Source organism: Phoenix dactylifera, chromosome 14, assembly GCF_051530095.1.
Source record: "Phoenix dactylifera cultivar Ajwa chromosome 14, Ajwa_hap1_PhDact_Kaust_v1.1, whole genome shotgun sequence".
In the NCBI taxonomy this organism is placed as follows: domain Eukaryota; kingdom Viridiplantae; phylum Streptophyta; class Magnoliopsida; order Arecales; family Arecaceae; genus Phoenix; species Phoenix dactylifera.
The window spans coordinates 9,436,509-9,450,209 of NC_143203.1; positions in this window are offsets into that span (position 1 = coordinate 9,436,509).

Genomic DNA, 13,701 nt, shown 5'->3' on the forward strand with positions numbered 1-13,701 from the left:
AACATTACAACAATTCGAATAATGCAAAGTTGACATTGCAGCAATTAGATATATAAGGGGATATTTGCAAATTCATGCAAAATGCAAGGGGTTATTTTTTTAACCAAAAATATAACATGAGTTACAAATTTAGCAAGAAACTTTTTTCCTTTCATGTTTGAACTTTTAAATTAAAGTTGCTTTTTGAAAAAAAATAGGACTTTAATTTTAACCTAGAGTTCAATCTTATATATACTTATAAACTTATTGAGTTGGCCTAGACCTGCTATTAAGTCCATTTAAGCTAGCCTAGCCTAGTTCAAAATATTCATCAAAACCTAATCTTGAACATAATCATGTCAACCCTATTAATTTGGAGTAAGTTATTTTCCTACCATGCCTATAATAACAATTGGATATCAAAAATGAATGATGATACGATGGATCAACCAGCAAAGGCAAATGGTGGATATAAAATGACAACAATGATAATAGAGAAAGAGAGAAAGAGGAAGAGGAGGGATAGCATGTCTAAGTTAATGAATGGGGAAGGAGTGAGGGAGAGACAAGGATGAGGGAGAGAGAGAGAGGGGAGAGAGCGATAGGTAGGAGGATGGCACGGGCAACTTGATGCCTTGGAACCCATGCCTTGTCCACTAGGTAGAGGGCCAAGAGAGAAAGTGAGAGAGGATGAGGTAGATTGGGGTAAAGGATTGAGACAAGTGAGGGAGAGAAAGTGATGAAATGGATAGGCAGATAAAGATATCAAGATTTTTCTATATTATATGATACTATGTAAAGTGAAGTTTTCTTTTTAATCGTCTATCATTGAATGTTCCATGGCCAAATAAAGAAAAAGAAAAGAAAAAGAAATGCTCTATATTAAATTCCTTACGCGATCAGACTCTCTTCTACCTTTTCTTTGATCCTCAAAAGATTACCATCTCAACTAACTTAATATTTATCTTTTAACAAATTTAGAATTTTAAGAATTAAAAAAAATCTCCCTTATGATAGTCCATCATCACATACTCAATTCACCAAATAAAGAAAAGCAAAATAACAGATAAGCTTTCTATTCGAGACTCTCTATAAGGAACTAGGTTTTGTCCTCCTTATTCTCTAATTACAAAAAAAACACAGCATCTCAATAGACTTAATCGCTCTATTAATAAATTTGGACATATAAGAATAAGTAAAAAATCTCCCAAGAACTCTGAAAAGGAAATACAACTAGATTAACACTATGAACACTTTTTTGAATAGTTAATGCTATATCTATTTTAGATTACAAAATGAAAGAGGAATGAGTTCACTATCATGGCTACAGACTATTTCATAATAGGGGTTGAAACAGCGTCTATAAAATCAATGAATCAAACTATTGTTATTAACTTTATCAAACATCATGTAATTCATAAATTCAGTTTATTAGAAACTATCACAGTCGTTTAGAAGATGTCTTTCCTAAATATTAAAGATTTAGTAAACTACCTATCTGAAGAAGACTCTCAAAGAAGAATACACTTCTTCCAAAAGAGAAGAAGACGACATAAAGAAAAAAACTGAGGATGAAATGAATAAATCTTTAGCCTGTAAATTGATAGTTCAAAGCTCTAGAATTAAAAATTATTATCCTATACCTAGCTATGCAGAGTTGTAGCTCGAAGCCCTGATACTACAATCTCAGTTTAATTTGATTGAAGGAGTTTAGTAGAATGGAATCTAAATGAACTTACAAAATATCAAATATTTACTATGTGCCATCAGATGATTATATATTTAAATATCTGTAAAGTCTATGGAAACTGTGAAAAACTACTACTTCACTGATTGTAGCAAGTTTTTTAGGGTAGTTAAGAGGATGGTGGGATAATTACCTCACCGAACAATAGAGACAAGAAATCTTGAACTCTATTAAAAGGAATCCTGAAGTCAATTACTTGACTGATCATCCCTTTGATGCCATTATTGAATTAGTCTTAAATATTATATATCACTTTGTAGGTGATTACCAAGATATATATGAAAAGCATATGGAACAGTTATTCAACCTTAGATGCAAAACAATGTTAGAATTTAGATGTTATAAGGACACATTTTTATTCAAATTATGTCAACTTCCAGATCCAAATCAAAAAATTTGGAAAGAAAAATTTATATCAAGATTACCATCATTATTTGCAGAAAATGTTGCCCAGATATGCAGCTGTCAACCCTAAAGGATGAATTTTGATGATTACAAAACACTTGAGATGATGTTGTGTATTAATGATGTTGGCTCAATTATGAAGTTTTATAAGTCAAAAAAAATCAGAAGAAATGAAGTACTGCAAAATCATAAGTTCTTCGCAAACACTTCATTGGATGTGTTCTAAAAGAAAAATGATCTTAATCCAATCCATGGAGATCAAAGATGAAGTCTAAAGTTTTTTGTTTGAAAAACTTGAGTCAACCCCTAAGCAAAAAGGATAAGTTTGAGTTGACACTGGCATGTTTTCTTCAAGTGGCACAGTCAATGAGTCGACCCTCGCATTACGTAAGTCGACCCTTGTGTAGTCCAAACTTAACAGAGAGCCTTTACCGTCTAAGATAAAGTTTGAAGAGTTGACCCTTGTTCCAAATGAGTCGACCTCCGAAATTGGAAAGTCGACCCTTACGTTTGAAGAGTCGACCCCAGTTCAGTCTCAGCATCAGCCATAAAAATTAGTGCATGAGTCGACCCTTATGTTTAAAGAGGCGACTCCTGAAGAAGATGAGTCGACCCTTAAGATTAAAGAATCGACCTTTTAAAGTTATCACAGCAAGAGCCAACTCAATATCTTGAAGTGTCGACTCAGGATAAACATGAGTCAACCCCTGAATTGCATGAGTCGACCCTTGTACTGCTGGGACCACAACGGAAAGCTTGCAACAACTTTTGTCTTTTTATGTAATAGAAAAGATTGCCATCAGAATGGAAAGAAAAGAATTCAAATCCCTCTGAAGAACTCGTCTATAAATTCAAGTGAACCTTAGAAAAGAAACAACAAGAAAAGAAAAAAGATTCTATCAAGAAAGAAAAGTTTCCACTAAGAAAAAGAGAAGAAAAAGTTAAACAGTTCATCATCCTCACTGGCACTCATCTGAAACTTACTTCTGTGAGGAAATTAGTCGAAGCTTCTCATTGAATCGAGAAAAGCTGCCGCTCAAGCATTGGGACATTCTTCCACAACCAACTTCTTCATCGGCTTCAGCTTTTATTTTTATTGATTCATTCTATATATTCTGAAGCTTTAAGTTTTCTGGTTACAGCATTCATTTATTTGGATTAACTATTGCTGTAACAGTTCCTTGATTGGAAGTTGCTGAATCGAGAGTATTCAGTAAGGAAAATAGTTTCTGGTTGGTTTATCTAAAACCAACTGGGTTGTTTGTGAGCCTGAGAAAACAAATAGTGTAAAATTTTTGGTTGGTTTGTTTGAAAACCAATTGGATTGTTTGTGAGCCCGAAAAACAAACGGTGATAGTTTTTCGGTTGGTTGCTTAGAAAAATCAACTAAATTTTTGATTGTGAGCCCGGAAAACAATCAAGCTGTAATCTGCTGGGTTATAGTAAAATCTCAAGCTAAGCTTGGGGAGTGGACGTAGCTGCTGGAAGTGCACCGAACCACTATAAACTTTGGTGTTTGTGTGTGAGGTTTATCTCTTTTCTTCTATTGCATATTTCAGATTGCTTTTCTCTTCCTATTCACTGCTTTATTTGTGCAATCTTATTTCCGCTGCTAAATCTGCAAGTTATTGAAAGATAACAATAACTCACATTCTTCATACTTTTAATTTTAAAAGATCCAATTCACCCCCCTCTTGGGCTACACCTCTAGGCAACAACAGCCCAAGAGGCGGGGGGGGGGGGGGGGGAGAATTGGGTTTTTAATTTTTTTAAACTAGAATGCAGCGGATAAACTATGATTTCAACTTTAAGGATATAATATGCTTTAAGCAATGAATGAATAAAAGTAGAAGTTAAAGTGCAATAGTGTAAAGAGAAAAGCACACACAAACATAAAGAATTTATAGTGGTTCAGTGTAACCCACACCTACATCCACTCCTCAAGACTCTTAGAAATTTTACTATAACCACCCAGATTATAGTATGGCTGTTTTTCGAGCTCACAACCCAACTCGCTGTTTTTCCAGGATCACAACGAATCCAATCGGTTTTCACAGGACCACCAAGCACAATCTTAACCTGTTTGTTTTTCAGGTTTACAAACAACCTAGTCGGTTTTCACAGGCTCACCAACCAAAATCTTACACGATTGTTTTTCGGGTTCACAAACAATCCGGTCGGTTTTCATAGGCTCACCAACCAAAATTTTAAGCTTGTTGAATTTTCTGATTCAACAACTTCCAATTAAGGTTTGGAAGAACCTTTCTCAATTTTAGAGCAAATATAATTGTTATAGCAGAAATAAAGTTAAGTGATAAATGTTATAACAAGGTAAGTAAAGCTTCAAAATAAATGTAACAATGAAAGTAAAACTGAAGCTTTGATGATGGTCGTTGGCTGCAGCTGAAGGTCATGAATGCACAGCAGCAACTTCTCTGTAGAATATTTCAACTAGTTTTCTCACAATATGGTTTTTCTTAAAAGGTTCTTATGTGAGAACTTTTTCTTTTGAAGCTTGGATTTTGGGTGATAAGATATTCTCACTTGTTCCTCTCCCTCATTTTATTTTTTTCCTTGGTGTTACTTTGAATTTATAGACTATAAGCTAATCAAGAAGTATTGGATACCAGTTATACCAAGAAACTATCTGTTGTTCCCCCAGAAGAAGTACTGTCGAAAATAGCCGTTGGAGCTATCAGGATGCCATGGGTCGACTCACTAGGTTTGAGGGTCGTCCCGTGTACAAAGAGAAATGGCTCACTGAGTTTAGGAGTCGGCTTTTTCCTTCAATCTATACATGTTTCCGTGTTTGCTTCTAGGATCGACTCGTCAATGTCGGGAGTCGACTCATGTAGATATTAGTGTTGCCCAGTAGATACAACCCAAGAGGGGGGGTGAATTGGGTCTTTTAAAGCTTTTAACCTACTTCTTAAAGTTTTTGATTAATTATGCTAAGTTGTATAGATGCACAGTGAAAGTTAAACTTAGCAACAGTTTGATGTATAGAATGTGACTTGATTGAATATGCTTGCAACTAAAGGATGTGCGGATAAGAGTTAAGCAAGCAATTTATCTAAGTAAGTAAGTGTGTTAGTTAGACAATGACAAGAGGCATTACAAACACAAGATACATATAGTGGTTCGGTGCACCCCAGCACCTACATCCACTCCCCAAGACCTCTTGGGAATTTCACTATAATCCTACAGATTACAGCCGGTTGTTTTACAAGCTCGCAACCCAACTTGTTGTTTTACGAGGTCACAACAAACTCGGTCGGTTTTTCCAGGCTCACCGACTAGAACCACCCCGATTGTTTTCCCGGGATCACAATCGAACCCTTACACCGTTGGTTTCAACCTAGGCTCACCAACAAACCTATTACCGTTGGTTTTCCCTTTGGCTCACCAACAAACCTTAACCCCTTGATTCAATCCCTTGATTGAATCAAGTTACAAGATATTAAAAACAAAGTTTAAAACAAATCAAAGCTTCTTACACAAGCAAATATAACAATATAAACAAAATAGTGTAAAGAGAAGCCCTCAACCGAGTTTTGAAGATGAAGGAGCTCGGCTTCTTCTTTACTTGACCCTCTTCTGATTTGGCACGAAGTAGAGGATTTCCGAGGCAGCACACGGATGAAGAGGAAGCTTTGGGATTCACTTGGATGCTCTTCTTCTCTCTATTTCACTTTGAATGGCCCTTTTTGTGCTTATGGGAGATTTCCCTTGTAATCTCTTTCCTAAATATTTTCTCCCACTTCCATAAGTTCTCCCCTAGCTCTCTTCTTGTTTTTATAGCTTTAGATGGCGTGGAAACAAGAATATAGCCGTTAGAGACAAAAATAGAGCCGTTGGACATAGTCTGCACTTCCTGACAATATTACCGTTGGGATCGGAGTCGACTCGCGCGATCAGGAGTCGACTCGTCTGTTGCAGGAGTCGACTCGTGCTTTACTGGAGACGACTCGGCAACTGTTCCAAATTTGAATTATTGTGCATCTTCGACTGGGAGTCGACTCGACTTAACCCGGAGTCGACTCGCCAACATCTGGAGCTGACTTGGCATTTTCGGAGTCGGCTCATCCCATGAATTCAGAGGACATTCTTTCTGATTTTCTTCCTCGAGTCGACTCGGATTCTCTTGGAGTCGACTCGGCTCTCAGAGCCTGAAAACTGATCCTCTGTATTTTTGGCTTGTCTGGTCTTGGAGTCGACTCAAATTGTTCCGGAGTCGACTCGGCTCTCAGTTTTCGAAACACAGCCTTCTGCCATCTTGGTGTAGCGCTGCCTTGGAGTCGACTCGAGCTGTCTGGGAGTCGACTCGAATCTCAGAGTCCGAAAACTGCCCTCTGACTTTTTCTTTGTGTTCCACTGAGAGTCGACTCTCGCTTTTTTGGAGTCGACCCGCCAACCATTGGAGTCGACTCGTGTTCCACAGGAGTCGACTCGAATCTCAGGGTCGAAAATCGCTCTCTGACTTTTCTGCCTGTTTCACCCTGGAGTCGACTCGTTCTACTCTAGAGTTGACTCGACAAGCATCGGAGTCGACTCGAATTCCTCAGGAGTCGACTCGAAGACTATTCTTTTGAATTTTCCTTTGAATTTGCTCCTCCAAATTGAATCCTTTGAACTTGAAACTTGGGCCAATAATTTGTAACTTTCTTCCAACTTTTCTTGAGAGCTTTGGAGGCCTTCTTGTGTTCTTCCAACTTGCTATGTTCCTTGCAAAATAAATATCTTTCTCCTTGCAACACAAACATTAGTATTTGTACTTTAAGGTTTTGTGATCATCAAAATCAATCTTTAAATCAATCTTTGGGTCATCAGTCTCCCCCTTTTTGATGATGACAAAACTTGGAGTATATGCAATATAAAATATATTGTGTTCTAGAAGTAATACATAGCTAAGTTGCATGAAGTAGAAAACATATATATGTAAAAACATACTTCATGATAATGCTTTAGATTTAATCAGCTTAACACAATCAACATATTTCAATTTAAGCTGATTTGTATTCAATTCAAAACATAAAGCATTATGAGCATATACTTAGATATTTCTCCCCCTTTTTGACAACATCAAAAAGGTAGTGAAACATTAAGCACAAAGATCAGAATACTCAAATAAGATTAATCATATATGAATCATATATGAATTATATAACTCAAGGCAATAATATTAGAATCAGATTAATGAGTATAGATCAGAGCCAATTAAGATAATTTCAGAGCAAAACACATCGAATGTGATTTCAAGAAGATTTCTAATTTGATACCACAGATAGTTTTCTAATTAAGTGTAGGTGGAATCTTTCTTAAGTTAATTCAAGAAGTACCACAAATGATATTCAAGGAAAACACGAATGGAAATCTAACCTCTCTTCAATAATAAGTATGAAAGCTTGTTCATTTAAGATCTTTTGCCCAATCTATTAAGTATTTTATCAACATGAGAGCAATTTAATTAATTTTCAGAGTAAAAGATCAAAACTTATATACTTGAAAGACATATCATCATGTTGGATCATTAATTTTTAATGACTTCAAAGTTCTTTTATGATAATAAGAGCATTGGGGCACAAGTACCAAAATATGCAGTTTTTGATACATCTTAGAGCTCTTTTACAAACTTTCTTTTATTCTTTTAGAAAATAAGCACAATTTGATATATATATAGAGATATGAATTGGCACAAAATTGAAGTTCTAAAGAGCAAGCCAATTAGGACTCATTAGTGAATTCCAAAATAGATTTTCTATGAGATACTCTAGAAAATTCAACACATTATTCTCCCCCTTTTTCATTAAGTTAGAGGCTCTTAAGATCAACTATTTGAATTGTAATTTGGTTCATGATTGATGCATAGGATATACTAACCAAATAACAAGCCTCAAGGTGTATCGTAATAATTTTCAGATTTAAATTTCAGATGATAAATATTGGAGAGCATTAAGATCACTTTTCATTTAGTATTCTTTCTCTCTCCTTTAGTTATGGATTTATGCGATTTAGCTTCAGATGATCTTTCCTTCTGAAATTTTCTTTCTCCCCCTTAATTGATCATTCCATTTAAGAGTTTAGAATTTGAAGATAATGTTCAATAAAATTGTCAATCTCAAAACAAATATATTTTCTATAAGTATCAGCTTATTTTCATAAGACTCAATGTTTGAGATAAGACAACCTTTATAGACAACTTTTAAAGCAAGTCTTGCAATATAAGGAGGTTCATCAAAATCAATCCATAAAAATCAAGGTATGAGAAACTGAATATCTAAAGCTCCCCCTCAAAAGATGCATTCTTCTTTAATCATTCTTTTAATTGTTGAATTTCAGATTTTAGTGATAAACGTGAATAACACTGAAATTCTATGATATCGAGAATGTAGAGTAATCTAGTATTATTCAAAATTTGTAGCAATTACTCTTTCTAATCCTTTAAGAACAAGTTATGCTTTCTCTTAATCTTAGAGAAAATGTATAGAAATATTAATAAAGAATGATTCATTTGAAGCTCAGTTTCTTTCAAAAGCATTTACATTTTCTTTCTTTTAGAATCATTTGAGTGAGCTGAAATATTTCTAGCTTTAAGATCATTCACTCTATTTTGTCTTTAATAATGTAGGAGAGAAAAACATATAGATGATCATTGAAATATATATATTTATAGAACTCAATTTCTTAATCATAGTTTTTCAGCAATGTATACATGAAGCACAATAAATATTTTTAATATCAAAATAAAATCATATATTTAGAAATATTTACTTGCAATCAAGATCATTGAAAGCCACATCATTTAGGCCAATATTAGTATACTTTGAAGATAAGAAATGATATGTTTCGGATGCGTATCGGAGCAATCAACCAAAGGCATCAAAATTAATTCTGTTTTTCTTTCATTAAGATTTTATTTAGAAATCATATGGAGTTTAAGCTTTTATACAAAATCAGATTCTGAATTACATAGGATTTTCAATAGAGGCTTTCAAAATCATAATTTGAGATATGTATCTTCCACATTATAGCTCATCTTAAATCATTACGATTGAAACCACATATTTCAAACATATAAAAGCATATTCAGAATCTTTGTATTTAATGTTGAGTTTTGGTACGAATTAGAACATTATATACCAAATTTAGGCAAGTTGAAGGATAGAACAAAATCAATTTATTTTCCCTAAATAGAGATATCATTCTCTTCTCCTTTTTACAAATTTCTTTTCAATAATAAAATAAAATAACTTCATATAGTATTTCAAACATTCAATCAGATTATCCAATCATGGAACATTACAAAATATTGAGAATCCATAATTTCAGACATCATGCCACATGCAAAATATATTATGTGTTAAGTCATGCATTAAAATAGCAAGCATGTCAATGATCAAATTTTTTTTTTTTTAAATAAACTCCCCCTATTTAAACATACTTTTGCACTGATTTCATCCTTAAGGTGTGTTTCCAAGTGACTAAAACTTGACTTGATTCTTCTTATATACTTTCATTTACTTTGTCATTCATTTTTTTGAATTTCTTTTCTTAATCAATTAATGAACATTTTGTTATTATTTTTCTTTTTTTTACTTCCTTATGCTTTATACTCTATTTGCTCCCTATCCGGTGGAGTTGGAAGGGGCACGAGGTACTACCACTAGCCTCCCTCTTGTGCCGTCCCTAATATACCCTACACCGAATAGTTGGGTCAAATAGTGCCGGGTACTACCACTAGCCTCCCCATTGGCACCATCCCTATGATGAGCAATATAGAAATGTTAAAATGTTTACTTCAAACTCTCCCTGTTTAAGTGTAATTAATTATGGATTTTATCCCTTCCAAATGTGCCGAATATATTATGCTTGTTTTGCTTTTCCTTAAGATTGAAGTATTTGCCTTTACTTAGATTTTACTTCTCTTGAATAATTTCCATTTTCTTTTCTTTATCTCTCTCTCTTTTTGTTATTCTCAAGTAATTTACATGAAAGAGCATAATAAAGAATTAATCTTATGTATCATATAGATGTATATCATGCAAACAACATTTTCATTATGCTCAAGGATTCATCATTCCTCACAAGTTATTTTAAATCAAAAGTTCAAGCATAAACTTGTGTATTTCATGGTTATGACATAGGCAAAGATATATTTTAGTTTGGGCAAACCATGAAACAATTTCTAAGAGTATAAGTCAATCAATATATATAGAGACATGATATCAAAAATTAATAATTAAAGACCTTAATCATGCCATAATAGGATTTAAGTTATTGACTTTGCTCAATTAATTTATGAGAGAAGTATCTAGAATTACCAATTCATTCTGCATTCTTCAGCAAATATCTACTAGATTTTTTACGTGTGAACTTTTGGCTGAAGAAGATCCTCTCTCTTGTTTGCATGTGAATGTTTGTTGTATCTTATGTGGAGGTGTCCTTCAAGTTGAATTCACTCATTTTCTTGCTCAAGGATTCTGAATTATTAACAAACTCCTTTTCTTTCTTGAAGGAAAGTCTTTAGTTTCTTTAAGATACAAACCATTCATCTAACATATTTCTAACTAGATGACTCAATATAAGATAACTAGATGACTCAATATAAGATAAAGCAATAGTTGAATATTGAGTAACTTTACTCAAGAGATTGCCTAAATATAAGCAAGCATATATCACTTGAACTAAAGAGATAGTTTCATTAACCAAGATAGTTCAAGAGCAAGCATGTGAGGCAATAGAGAGATTTATCAATGTCAAATCAATTTCTTATTTCCAAAATCAATTTAGTTTAGATTCTATTTGCTTAGGATAATTATCAATAAGATATGTTAGCTAAGTTTTAATCAACTTATCTTAAACGGTTGTTTCTATCAAAATTCAGATTATGATTTATTTGTTATCAATGAAATATGATTCATTAAAGTTGAATTGAGGTCTTGCATAAGGGCACATAATAAGCATACATTTTGGTTTACTAGTTGTATGATAAAATAATTATTCTATCATGCTTCAATACAGCTTTAACCAATAGATCTACTTTGCTCATCCTTTTCAAATTCTACAAGATGGGGTCATAGATATACCTTCTTCATGCCAATCTTCTATAAGAGTTTTTCTTGTGGACTAACTTTGGTCAATGAAGATCCCCCTTTTCTTGTTTGTCTTAATTTGGAGTTTGAGAGAAGATGTTAATTCATTCATCATATATATTTCAAACTCACCTTACATGAGCTAAGTAAAATCTTCATATAACTCTTCATTAGTAGAACCAAAAATGATGTCATCAATGCATACTTTGAGCAAATAAGATGCCACAAGTCCTTTTTTTTGATGTATAGATTTATCACTAATACTTTCTATCAAAAAGGTTACTTAAGCTTTTATATATCATGCTTTTGATGCTTGTTCCAAATCACATATTGCTTTATCATATATGTAATGTGTAATTTTTAAATATGGTGGTTATTTCACATAGATCTCCTTTTTAATGAAATAACCACATAGGAGTGAATTCTACACATTCATTTGACAAATTATAAAGCTCATGAAGCAAACAAATGATAATGGTGATCTTTACTTCTAATCATGCAAGAATCTTATCAAGATCTATTTCATCTTTTCTTGATTTAGTCTATTAGTCGTCATCAATTTTTCTTCATTAAGTGCATATCTGAAAAATCCAATTTGGTTCTAATTATTACCAGGTTTTTCAGATTGTTATATGTAAAAGATTAACCATATACATATATAATTTGTTTTTAGTATTTTGATAATAAATCATTAGTCTCATAAAGAATAAAATGAATTGATATTTCTGCAACTAAAATCTTTTCATTGAATATTCTATATGCATTGCTTGATGAATGATATCCAAGGATAGACATATCTCTATCAGATTTGGCATTATTTTCATAAGAGCATATCAAGCATAACATGTACGACTGAAAAATATAAAAGATATGCAATGGTTCATTTTCCATTTTTCAGAAGATCAAAAGGAGTTTTCATCAAAAATAGAACTAATAGAAATCATGTGTATGACAAGCAGTGATGATAGCTTTTAAAAATCATTTGAGTAGATAACTATCATACACAATTGTCTTTTTCATGTCTTCAAGAATTCTATTAACCCTATTTTACTTAAGGTGTCCTTGGTGCTGAAATAATTAATTTCTGTATAAACTTTATCAGGATTTTGGTTTTCAACACTGTGTCATGATACTCTTTATCTTCACAGTTTGGAAACCTTTATCATTTGAAACACTTTTACAAGATTTAGCAAATACATAAAATACTTCAAGTTTGTTTGCCAAGAACAAATCCAATGTAAGCTTTTGAAAAACTTAGTGATGGAAACAACATCTTTAGATTTAGAAATTGATTCTTGTTTGTTTCCTTAGTTAACATGCATAGCAAATTTTGACCTTTCAGAAGATAATCTAAGTAAGCCAATGGCAAGGTCTTTTGAGATTAAGTACATACTAGCATGAGTTGATTTTATATGTCAAACATGGTTTCTTTAATCATGATATTCATAGTGCAATATTCAAAGGCATACCAAGTACACATTTTCATATCTATGATCAATAAACAATAATGCCATGGATAAAAGCTCTCAATCAAGCATATAGAGAATTCATAGAGTTATTCTTAATAAATTGATTAATCATTTAGCAACTTATCCAATAGTGAGTAAAGTATACTATACAATGAAATGATTTGATTATATTTCCAAAAGTATTTTCTATATCACAAAATTGATCAATACTAGCAATTCATATCAAATACTAAAGCAAAAATAATGATGAGATGCAAGGATTACTGATTTCATTATTATTATTTTTGTTAATAACTTTTTAAGTTTCTTTTTGTTCCATGGGTATCTTGGCACACCTATGTGTACATCCTCATTTTGGGTACCCAAGCTTGCTTGGGTCCTTGAGAGTTAGGACATATGGTTCCTTTTGGAACCCAAATCTGTTTAATAGTAATAACTTTACCATTTGATTTAATTGTGTTAGAACGATAGGTAAAGTTGTTATGCCCATTCTTTTCATGTTTGAAATAAGTTATCTTATTTAATGGTTTGCTTGGTGAATTGATAATCTTTTTCTCTAGAGATTTATGGCTAAGTGAAGGAGTCAAGCTAAATTTTGATTTATCAAAATCAGCATGTTGGCTTTCAAACATCATTTTTAATCTTTCTGAACTTACAGTGAATTTGTTAATAACAGATCTTAATTGGTTAATTTCTTCGCTTAAGTTTTGATTTTCTTTAATTAAGCTATGATTTTTCTGAATCAATTCTTCTGAAAACGACCTTAAGCTTTCATTTTCAGAAGTTAGTTTCTTAAGATTTTTACTCTTCATAGCTAGTTTTCTACATTCACCATACAAATCATGAAAAGCATTCAAAAGTTCATTATAAGAATATTCTTCATGAAATTCATTTGGTGTAAGATTAGATTCAGATTCTACTTTATCTTCTTGTACCATAAGACATAAATTAGTTACCTCTTGTGGTTCATTGTTGCTCCTAACTTTCAATTCCTTGTCTGACTTTCTCT